Raw genomic sequence first — 11,822 nt, 5'->3', positions numbered from 1 at the left:
ATAGTGTGTCTAAACACAAAGGTTAATATTATTTTGTATTACAAAATACAACCGTAGATACTTTGCTTAGATCGTTCACTCGATCCTTCTAGCAAACATCACCTTTTCCATCAAGATATTTAATCTCAGGAGTATATTTTATGTGATTTTTTAAATTCAAAATGTTTTAGAGGTTAATTACAAAGTGTGTAATACCTGCTTTGATGCACAATTTTAAATTTAAACAAATTAATTTACACAAAATATAAATGATAAATGTATATCACTCTTAAAAAAAAAGTTGAGTACCCTAAAAATCTTAATTTCTTGAATTATATTGATTAACCTCCTTAATTTTAACTAATTAGTTCATTATCAGGTAAAATAAAGATGGAATCAGTATATGCAGTTACTAAATTACAGTCAGATATTTTAAAGGTTGTAGAGAGGCAAGACAAGACTCAAGAATGATTGAAGAATATATATTTATGTCATTTTTGCAATAACAAGAGCACCAAAAAGACCCCTTTTTTCATCAGTCGCTGCACAGACGGAATGGATATATCCGAATTAACACTTGTGCACTGTTGGAGTAGAGAAAGAAAGCCAAACAGAATATTAATGTTACTCATGTCTAATTCCAAACTCCAAATTTGTAAGTATATAAGAGCAATATCCACCAATTGAGACAATGGTACTTTACAGTTGAAGCTGTATACAGCATAAGGCAACTATTGCAAACCTTTCATATACACCTTACTTAGCTAAATGGATGACGACTGACAGTCATTATACTAATCTGGTGACCATGGTAATTTTGATAAATGAGCCACGGCACAAAATGAACTGTAGATAATAAAAAACTGCACAAGTTATAAAAACCAGCAAGTGTTACAGAGATGAATATAAAAATATATATTGTTATAATACCCTTCTATTTTGAAGCGCTCCATCAGAAGAAGACACCACCACTTTCTAATGAAAGGCATGTCCATCTGAAAGAGGTGTGACATTGATAGATACTTTGTTAGCATATACTTGGCAAAAAAAGAAAAGAAAAAACAACAACAAAAAAACACTGAGACTTTATCACGCAGTCATTTCTACAGTGATGGCGTGGCAATCCCTAAAAGCAAAAAAAAAGGTAACATACATGTCAAAAGCCATTGCCATCTCGGTTACATTAGGAAATTTACATGATATGCAGAATGGAATATAATAATATTTGTTTGGAGTCTCTAAATATGCATTTATTAATCACTGCAATATTATGCCTAGTCTTTTCAGTCCAGCTCCAAGGATAACAAAAAATCATTTGTGCAAGATTCATACAGAAAAATTATTTTTTTAAAATTAAAGGATTAATTTTAAACTTTTTAATCCTTCACAGCAAAAATATATCAGTACAGGCTATAAGAACGTAGCCAAAGTATAAATGGCTAAACTTGGCATCATTGAGACTAATATTGTAGTGCAACCAGGCAGTCAGAGCAGTAATGTAAGAATATTTTATTCTTAACTATGGTAAAACAATGAGTAATCAGCAAGTTTGCCCACTAATACAGTAAGCTACAGGTAACGTATACCCTTACACCAACATGCTTTTGTCATCTTTTTAAATTTAATTAAAGTGCTGGCAGCAGGCTAGATGTATTATAGTCATTAAAAATCGAAAAGGATTTAATAAATCTCAGCCACTCCACAATCAAGAACATCATAGTAATTAATAAAACTAGCACATAAATTCTTAATTTGTGTGAATTAATTATTAATTCATAGTTAGCAGCTCACTTTAGTACATTTTGTTTAATTTAAACGTCTGAAAAAAATAAAACTTGATTGAATATCGGTCTGATCAGTGTCCATCGTCCATCTTAAATTAGTGTTTTGGTGATTCAATTCGGTACAAAAAACTAGGGTCCTAGAACTGCGGTCTTAGAACTATGGTCCTGAAACTGCAGCCTCCGGTTCTCGAGAATATACGGGTTTCTTTTCACAGAAAAGCTCTGTTTGGGGGATTTAATTACTGCAATCTGGCAACCGCAGCGAGCTCTTTCTGCGAATGATCTGAAAACACCAATAAACAAGTAAGCTGCATTTTAGTAATCTCCATTTGAGATGTTCTGCTTAAAGTTTAATTTAGTCTGTGTTTGTCAGGACTGTCAGGACTCATGTCATGAGCCTACTGAACTGCTGTGAGCTGTGAGCGGCTGAAATAAGCCAATCAGAGCAGAGCTCAACATTAATATGATTATTAATATTCTCTTCCAAATAAGGCAAAAACAGAGCATTACATCCTAGGGACAATTTATAGGGTTGTAAATGGACCTGTAAAACTGTATCTGGACATTTTGTTCCCCTTTAATAAGCCACATACCCTCTATGTAGATATCAGAGAACAATTTAACATATTGTTTCAAATCATTCTAGGGCACCTTTAAAGAGGTCAGTCAGGCACCTGTAAGAAATATATCCCTTGCCTGGTGCATGCTACTCCTGAATCCTCTGCTCCTTCACTGGGACTTCTTGGAGAGAGGAGCAGAAGGCAAGCTTGGCTCCAAGGAGTAGGGGGCAGAGGTACCGTGTTGAGAGGAAGCCATAGACAGCTTTGAGGATTGTAACTGAGGTGAAAAGGAAAGAGAAGTTGAGCTATTGTGCTCTCACTTGTTTTTCTTCCAGTACTCTCCATTCTACGCCTCCCTCCATGACGGCATTAGGGCTCAAGAGGTTTGTTTAAAAAATAAAGAAACATAGGAGCGGTTGAGATTATTGATATTTTGGGAGCATAAGCATTGAAATGTAATTAGGGCCCAAGCCCTGAAAGGGCGCAGAGCCCTATTGTTCTTCTAAGGATTATTAGGGCCCAAGCCCTGAAAGGGCGAAGAGCCCTATTGTTCTTCTAAGGATTATTTTTTTTTTTTGTTATTAGGGCCCAAGCCCTGAAAGGGCGCAGAGCCCTATTGTTCTTCTAAGGATTATTAGGGCCCAAGCCCTGAAAGGGCGCAGAGCCCTATTGTTCTTCTAAGGATTATTATTATTATTAGGGCCCAAGCCCTGAAAGGGCGCAGAGCCCTATTGTTCTTCTAAGGATTATTATTAGGGCCCAAGCCCTGAAAGGGCGCAGAGCCCTATTGTTCTTCTAAGGATTATTAGGGCCCAAGCCCTGAAAGGGCGCAGAGCCCTATTGTTCTTCTAAGGATTATTTGTTATTATTAGGGCCCAAGCCCTGAAAGGGCGCAGAGCCCTATTGTTCTTCTAAGGATTATTAGGGCCCAAGCCCTGAAAGGGCGAAGAGCCCTATTGTTCTTCTAAGGATTATTTGTTATTATTAGGGCCCAAGCCCTGAAAGGGCGCAGAGCCCTATTGTTCTTCTAAGGATTATTAGGGCCCAAGCCCTGAAAGGGCGCAGAGCCCTATTGTTCTTCTAAGGATTATTTGTTATTATTATTATTAGGGCCCAAGCCCTGAAAGGGCGCAGAGCCCTATTGTTCTTCTAAGAATTATTTTTTTTTGTTATTATTATTATTTATTATTTTTTTACGCGACTATTTGGGCATTTTTGGGGCCCTTCCCATGCTCGAAAACTCTTGAAACTTTGCACACGCATCAGAATGCGCGGCCATCAGGGCCGGGCTGAGGCTGGGACCCGGGCGTGGCAGGGGGGCTCGACAGCGCCCCCTAAAGTGGGGTCTGAAAACGTGGTCTATAAATCAAACCAACTTGCATGTACATATATGAAACTCGGTACACATATAGAGCTCATCGGGCCGAACAACTTTCGTACTCTAAGTTATGCGTCAGCCCAACAGGAAGTGAGCTATTATGGGTTGTTCGGAAAACGCATGCTCTGGAATTTGCGATACTCCTCCTAGACGATTCACCCGATCAGCACCAAACTCGGTCATCATGAAGTCAAGACACTGAGGATGCTAAATTGCGAGCAACTTTTTGATATCTCAAACGGTTTGGCTGTGGCGAAGAGACAAATTTATGGCGAGAAAAGGGAAACAGGAAGTGTGTTATAACTTCTGCATTCATTAATTCATTTTGATGAAACTTCAGCTGTGTGTTCGTTGTAAGAGGCCGATCACATGGATATGACTTTTGTGAGTCAAAGTTATAGCGCCACCAACTGGCAGCAGGAAGTGTGTCACTTTCAAAAATGCTTTAAATCCCCATCTTATTTTCACCCGATTTACTTCAAACTTCAACGGTATAAGGTCAAAACATGGCAGATATAGACATATAAATGGATTCCTGATTCTTGAAAAACTGTTGTCATGGCAACGTGTCAAAGTCTAATAATCTTTTTATGTGTTTTTGAGACTCTTAGCATGCTTGAAATTGCATGAAACTCAACACACACATCTGACATGCTGTCCAGAAGATGCAAGCAAAGACTCAGAAACGGGCGTGGTAGAGGGGCTCAGTAGCGCCATTTTTTGTCCAAAGCGGGGGGTTATTTTTATCTACAGTCACCAAACTCGGTATATATATTGTACTTTTCAAGCCGGACAACTTTCTAATTTACTGTCATTAGCTCTGACCAACAGGAAGTCAGATAATCTGGTTTGAAAATGAGAAAAAGTGAAAAGCGAGCTCTGAGTTTTTACCCTCTCCTCAAAAGCGATTCATTCAATCTCCTCCAAACTCGGACAACATGAAGTAAATATATAGAAGATGCTAAAATGCGAACGGTTATTGGATATCTCAAACGGTGTTCCCTTAGTTAAAGCTTAAAAACACAAAATAAGAACACACGTGCTTGGTTCATTAATAAGGCTATACTCCCACCTGCTGGTTATTCTCTATATCACACTGTTTTTTTTGTTTGTTTTTTTTTTCAACTTAAGCTCTCCCTTAAATGACCAGTAGAGGGCAATATTGTATAAGTTTTCAAGCAAAAAATGTTGCCTCTGTGTGTGTGTGTGTGTGTGTGTGTGTGTGTGTGTGTGTGTGTGTGTGAATGGTTTTCTAACCTGGTGGGGACTTAAACCTGAATGCACACAGACTCATGAGGACTTCCCAATGGGTACAAAAGCTTATAAATCATACAGAATGAGTTCTTTTGAAAATGTGAAAATGCAGAAAGTTGTGTGATGGGTAGGTTAGGGGTAGGAGCAGTGTAGGAGGACAGAATATATGGTTTGTACAGCATTAAAACCATTACGTCTATGGTGAGTCTCCAAAAAGATAGTGAACCAGACATGAGTGTGTGTGTATGTGTGTGTATGTGGGTGTGTGTGTGTGTGTGTGTGTGTGTTGTGGTTGGGGGATGGTGGATTGCATACTTCAGCATTACCACCTTGTGTGTGTGTGTGTGTGTGTGTGTGTGTGTGTGTTGTTCTAGCCTGGTGGGGACTTCAACCTGAATGCACACAGACTCTTGGGGACTTCCCAATGGGTACAAAAGCTTATAAATCAGACAGAATGAGTTCTTTTGAAAATGTAAAAATGCAGAAAGTTGTGTGATGGGTAGGTTTAGGGGCAGGTCACTCTATGTGTGTGTGTGTGTGTGTGTGTGTGTGTGTGTGTGTGTGTGTGTGTGTGTGTGTGTGTGTGTGTGTGTGTGGGGAGGGGGTCTCTCTCACTCTGTGTGTGTGTCACCTTGTCTCTTGTTTTTTCATAATTTAACCCTTTCATATCATAGGCTATCACAAATATCTATCACTTTATTGTGAAAAATAAGTAAAAAACTAAAACACATATTATATGTTTAATTAAATACTGGTCTTCTGAACTTACAAAATTTTGAGCTGCAAAAAATACATTTGCATATAATGGAAAGTGATATCCTAATTAGGGCCCAAGCCCTGAAAGGGCGCAGAGCCCTATTGTTCTTCTAAGGATTATTAGGGCCCAAGCCCTGAAAGGGCGCAGAGCCCTATTGTTCTTCTAAGGATTATTAGGGCCCAAGCCCTGAAAGGGCGCAGAGCCCTATTGTTCTTCTAAGGATTATTATTATTAGGGCCCAAGCCCTGAAAGGGCGCAGAGCCCTATTGTTCTTCTAAGGGTTTTTATTATTATTATTAGGGCCCAAGCCCTGAAAGGGCGCAGAGCCCTATTGTTCTTCTAAGGATTATTATTATTTATTATTATTTTTTTTACCGACTATTTGGGCATTTTTGGGGCCTTTCCCATGCTCGAAAACTCTTGAAACTTTGCACACGCATCAGAATGCGCGGCCATCAGGGCCGGGCTGAGGCTGGGACCCGGGCGTGGCAAGGAGGCTCGACAGCGCCCCCTAAAGTGGGGTCTGAAAACGTGGTCTATAAATCAAACACACTTGCACGTACATATATGAAACTCGGTACACATATAGAGCTCATCGGGCCGAACAACTTTCGTGCTCTAAGTTATATGTCAGCCCAACACGAAGTGAGCTATTATGGGTTGTTCGGAAAACACATGCTGTGGAATTTGCGATACTCCTCCTAGACGATTGACCCGATCAGCACCAAACTCGGTCAGCATGAAGTCAAGACACTGAGGATGCTAAATTGCGAGCAACTTTCTGATATCTCAAACGGTTTGGCCGTGGCGAAGAGATGAATTTATGGCGAGAAAAGGGAAACAGGAAGTGTGTTATAACTTTTGCATACATTAATTCATTTTGATGAAACTTCAGCTGTGTGTTCGTTGTAAGAGGACGATCACATGGATATGACTTTTGTGAGTCAAAGTTATAGCGCCACCAACTGGCAGCAGGAAGTGTGTCACTTTCAAAATTGCTTTAAATCCCCATCTTATTTTCACCCGATTTACTTCAAACTTCATCAGTATAATGTCAAAACATGGCAGATATAGACATATAAATGGATTCCTGATTCTAGAAAAACTGTTGTCATGGCAACGTGTCAAAGTCTAATAATCTTTTTTGGTGTTTTTGAGACTCTTCACATGCTTGAAATTGCATGAAACTCAACACACACATCAGACATGCTGTCCAGAAGATGCAAGCAAAGTTTCAGAAATGGGCGTGGTAGAGGGGCTCAGTAGCGCCATCTTTTGTCCAAAGTGGGGGGTTAGTTTTATCTACATTCACCAAACTCGGTATATATATTGTACATTTCGAGCCGGACAACTTTCTAATTTACAGTCATTAGCTGTGACCGACAGGAAGTCAGATAATTTGGTTGGAAGATAACAAGAAGTCGAAAGCGAGCTCTGAGTTTTTACCCTCTCCTCAAAAGCGATTCATTCAATCTCCTCCAAACTCGGACAACATGAAGTAAATATACAGAAGATGCTAAAATGCGAACGGTTATTGGATATCTCAAACGGTGTTCCCGTAGCAAAAGCCTAAAAAAGATAAAATAAGCACACAAGTGCCTGGTTCATTAATAAGGCTATACTCCCACCTGCTGGTTATTCTATATAGCACACAGTTTTTTTTTGTTTTTTTTTTCAACACTTATGCTCTCACTTAAATGACCAGTAGAGGGCAATATTGTATAAGTTTTCAAGCAAAAAACCTTGCCTCTGTGTGTGTGTGAGAATGGTTTTCTAGCCTGGTGGGGACTTAAACCTGAATGCAAACAGACTCATGGGGACTTCCCAATGGGTACAAAAGCTTATAAATCAGACAGAAGGAATTCTTTTGAGGAAAGTTTTGTGTGATGGGTAGGTTTTGGGGTTGGAGCAGTGTAGGAGGACAGAATATATGGTTTGTACAGCATAAAAACCATTATGTCTATGGTAAGTCCCCAAACAGATAGTGAACCAGACATGAGTGTGTGTGTGTGTGTGTGTGTGTGTGTGTGTGTGTGTGTGTGTGTGTGGGGTGGGGGGGATGGGCTGAACTGATAAGAGTTGCCTGCAGCATACTTTAGCATTACTAGTGTGTGTGTGTGTGTGTGTGTGTGTGTGTGTGTGTGTGTGTGTGTGTGTGTGTTCTTTTTTCTAGCCTGGTGGGGACTTCAACCTGAATGCACACAGACTCATGAGGACACGTGTCACTGATTTCTACAGTGAGTGTGTGTGTGTGTGTGTGTGTGTGTGTGTGTGTGTGTGTGTGTGTGAGAGAGAGCCACTCTTCTGTCTAAAAAGATTATCTCTCAATGCTGTGCTTTGGCCTGCATTAAAGGATTAAACATATTATTCTGGGTTTGAATAAAAAAATTCATGTATAAAACCAGTTTATTTGTAGGGCATTGACAATATTGTTTTATATAATTAGTTAAATAATTGTGTTAATACCAATAATTATTAATAAAAATATATAAATATAAAAAAACATTACTAACAAAAGAAAAAACACATTTAATTGTCTTTAAAAAGAAAAGGAAAAAATAAGTAGTGTGTGTAACTTAAAAATGAGAAGAATAATGCCTTTTGTTTAAGGACAAAAATGAGAACCAATGAGCTACCGGCATATAGAATAACCAGAAGGTGGAAGTGTAGCCTTATTTAGTAACCAGGTTGGATATGTCCTAGGAACACTGTTTTGAAGATTAAACTATTGTTGTTATTGCAAAACAGTGAAATAAAAACAATGATCTCTCACTGTTTAGATTTTGTGTCTGTGATTCCCCTTCCCCCTCACTCTCCCTCTCTCAGGATCACTCTGTGTGTGTGTGTGTGTGTGTGTGTGTGTGTGTGTGTGTGTGTGTGTGTGTGTGTGTGTGTGTGTGTGTGTGTGTGTGTGTGTGGGGGGTCTCTCTCACTCTGTGTGTCGCCTTGTTTCTTGTTTTTCATAATTTAACCATTTCATATCATAGGCTATCAGCAATATCTATCACTTTATTGTGAAAAATAAGTTTTAAAAAATGTATTATATATATATTGAGCTGCAAAAAATACATTTGCACATAATTGAAAGTGATGTCCTAATACTTTTAATTGTTTTCTGTAACATTGGCTTTAAAGAAGGTCATGTGCTGTGTTTGCAAAGATCACGTATGACACCTCTTTAAACTAATTATTTATTGATAAAATTCAAATGGATAAAAAAAAAAATTCACATGATCTTATAAAAGTGGCTGTTTATAATAAACTTCCATACATTTTATGCACGCATATTACTCTTACCTGACACTGATATTAAAATCATTGTTGCGGTCTCTGTGATTTGGCTTAATTTATTTTTAAGAGAAGTGTAAGGATAATACAACTTCAGCATTTGGACAGTATTCTGCACTCATTTTGAAATTGACATTTGACATCACCTGAAATAAAATTAAAGAATAAAATGTAATTGATCTCAGAGATGTGAGTGTTGTGGTTCCTGGTCATAGCAGCACCAGTTGCTGCAGTTAATGAGGTGAATTCAAATGAATTTGACATAGTCCCATTATTTATTTTTCCCATATTAAATGCCTATTGGCCTGCTGTGCACAGTTAAGCTGATGCCACCGGGGTGGCGGTGCCCCCGGCTTGGGCCCGTCATCGCTGCTCGCAGCTTTAATTATATATTATTATTTTTTTTACCGACTATTTGGGCATTTTTGGGGCCTTTCCCATGCTCGAAAACTCTTGAAACTTTGCACACGCATCAGAATGCGCGGCCATCAGGGCCGGGCTGAGGCTGGGACCCGGGCGTGGCAGGGGGGCTCGACAGCGCCCCCTAAAGTGGGCTCTGAAAACGTGGTCTATAAATCAAACACACTTGCACGTACATATATGAAACTCGGTACACATATAGAGCTCATCGGGCCGAACAACTTTCGTGCTCTAAGTTATGCGTCAGCCCAACAGGAAGTGAGCTATTATGGGTTGTTCGGAAAACGCACGCTCTGGAATTTGCGATACTCCTCCTAGACGATTAACCTGATCAGCACCAAACTCAGTCAGCATGTAGTCAAGACACTGAGGATGCTAAATTGCGAGCAACTTTTTGATATCTCAAACGGTTTGGCCGTGGCGAAGAGACGAATTTATGGCGAGAAAAGGGAAACAGGAAGTGTGTTATAACTTTTGCATACATTAATTCATTTTGATGAAACTTCAGCTGTGTGTTCGTTGTAAGTGGCCGATCACATGGATATGACTTTTGTGAGTCAAAGTTATAGCGCCACCAACTGGCAGCAGGAAGTGTCACTTTTGTCCAAAGTGGGGGGTTAGTTTTATCTACATTCACCAAACTCTGTATGTATATTGTACTTTTCGAGCCGGACAACTTTCTAATTTACAGTCATTAACTGTGACCAACAGAAAGTCAGATAATTTGGTTTCAATCTTGAAAAATCATAAAAACAAGCTCTGAGTTTTTACCTTCTCCTCAAAAGCGATTCATTCAATCTCCTCCAAACTCGGACAACATGAAGTAAATATACAGAAGATGCTAAAATGCGAACGGTTATTGAATATCTCAAACGGTCTTCCCGTAGCAAAAGCCTAAAAAAGACAAAATAAGCACACAAGTGCCTGGTTCATAAATAAGGCTATACTCCCACCTGCTGGTTATTCTATATATCACACTGGCTGTTTTTTTTTTTTTTTTCAACACTTATGCTCTCACTTAAATGACCAGTAGAGGGCAATATTGTATAAGTTTTCAAGCAAAAAACTTGCCTCTGTGTGTGTGTGAGAATGGTTTTCTAGGCTGGTGGGGACTTAAACCTGAATGCACACAGACTCATGGGGACTTCCCAATGGGTACAAAAGCTTATAAATCAAACAGAATGAGTTCTTTTGAAACGGTGAAAATGCAGAAAGTTTTGTGTGATGGGTAGGTTTTGGGGTAGGAGGACAGAATATGGTTTGTACAGCATAAAAACCATTATGTCTATGGTGAGTCCCCAAATAGATAGTGAACCAGACATGAGTGTGTGTGTGTGTGTGTGTGTGTGTGTGTGTGTGTGTGTGTGTGTGTGTGTGTGTGTGTGTGTGTGTTCTTTTTTCTAGCCTGGTGGGGACTTCAACCGGAATGCACACAGACTCATGGGGACATGTGTCATTGATTTCTACAGTGTGTGTGTGTGTGTGTGTGTGTGGGGGGGGGGTTGTTGTGGATGGGGGATGGTGGATGGGCTTAACTGATAAGAGTTGCCTGCAGCATACTTCAGCATTACTACTGTGTGTGTGTGTGTGCGTGTTCTTTTTTCTAGCCTGGTGGGGACTTCAACCTGAATGCACACAGACTCATTGGGACACGTGTCACTGATTTCTAGTGTGTGTGTGTGTGTGTGTGTGTGTGTGTGTGTGTGTGTGTGTGTGTGAGAGAGAGCCACTCTTCTGTCTAAAAAGATTACCTCTCAATGCTGTGCTTTGGCCTGCATTAAAGGATTAAACTTATTATTCTGGGTTTGAATAAAAAAATTAATGTATAAAACCAGTTTATTTGTAGGGCATTGGCAATATTGTTTTATATAATTAGTTAAATAATTGTGTTAATACAAATAATTATTAATAAAAATATATAAATATTTAAAAAAACATTACTAACAAAAGAAAAAACACATTTAATTGTCTTTAAAAAGAAAAGGAAAAAAAAAGTAGTGTGTGTAACTTAAAAAAATGAGAAGATTAATGCCTTTTGTTTAAGGACAAAAATGAGAACCAATGAGCTACCGGTATATAGAATAACCAGAAGCTGGAAGTGTAGCCTTATTCAGTAACCAGGTTGGATATGTCCTAGGAACACTGTTTTGAAGATAAAACTATTGTTGTTATTGCAAAACAGTGTTTTCAGACAGTGAAATAAAAACAATGATCTCTCACTGTTTAGATTTTGTGTCTGTCATTCCCCTTCCCCCTCACTCTCCCTCTCTCAGGATCACTCTGTGTGTGTGTGTGTGTGTGTGTGTGTGTGTGTGTGTGTGTGTGTGTGTGTGTGTGTGTGTGTGTGTGTGTGTGTGTGTGTGTGTGTGTGTGTGTGTGTGTGGAGGGGGTCTCTCTCACTC

General features: G+C 39.2%; 1 long non-coding RNA gene across 1 annotated transcript; it reads right to left on the bottom strand.

Moving 5' to 3' along the window:
• Positions 1-451: 451 nt before the first annotated feature.
• LOC137058686 (uncharacterized) lies at positions 452-2,593 on the bottom strand. The gene is made up of 3 exons (XR_010900792.1): positions 2,460-2,593; positions 910-974; positions 452-563 (listed from the first exon to the last, which is right to left on the bottom strand). It is a non-coding gene; the product is annotated as an uncharacterized lncRNA (long non-coding RNA).
• Between the last annotated feature and the right edge of the window lie 9,229 nt (positions 2,594-11,822).

This window comes from Pseudorasbora parva, chromosome 22, assembly GCF_024679245.1.
Source record: "Pseudorasbora parva isolate DD20220531a chromosome 22, ASM2467924v1, whole genome shotgun sequence".
NCBI lineage: Eukaryota > Metazoa > Chordata > Actinopteri > Cypriniformes > Gobionidae > Pseudorasbora > Pseudorasbora parva.
The sequence above is the reverse complement of the archived record's forward strand: the minus strand, read 5'-3'. Positions and strand labels throughout refer to the sequence as shown.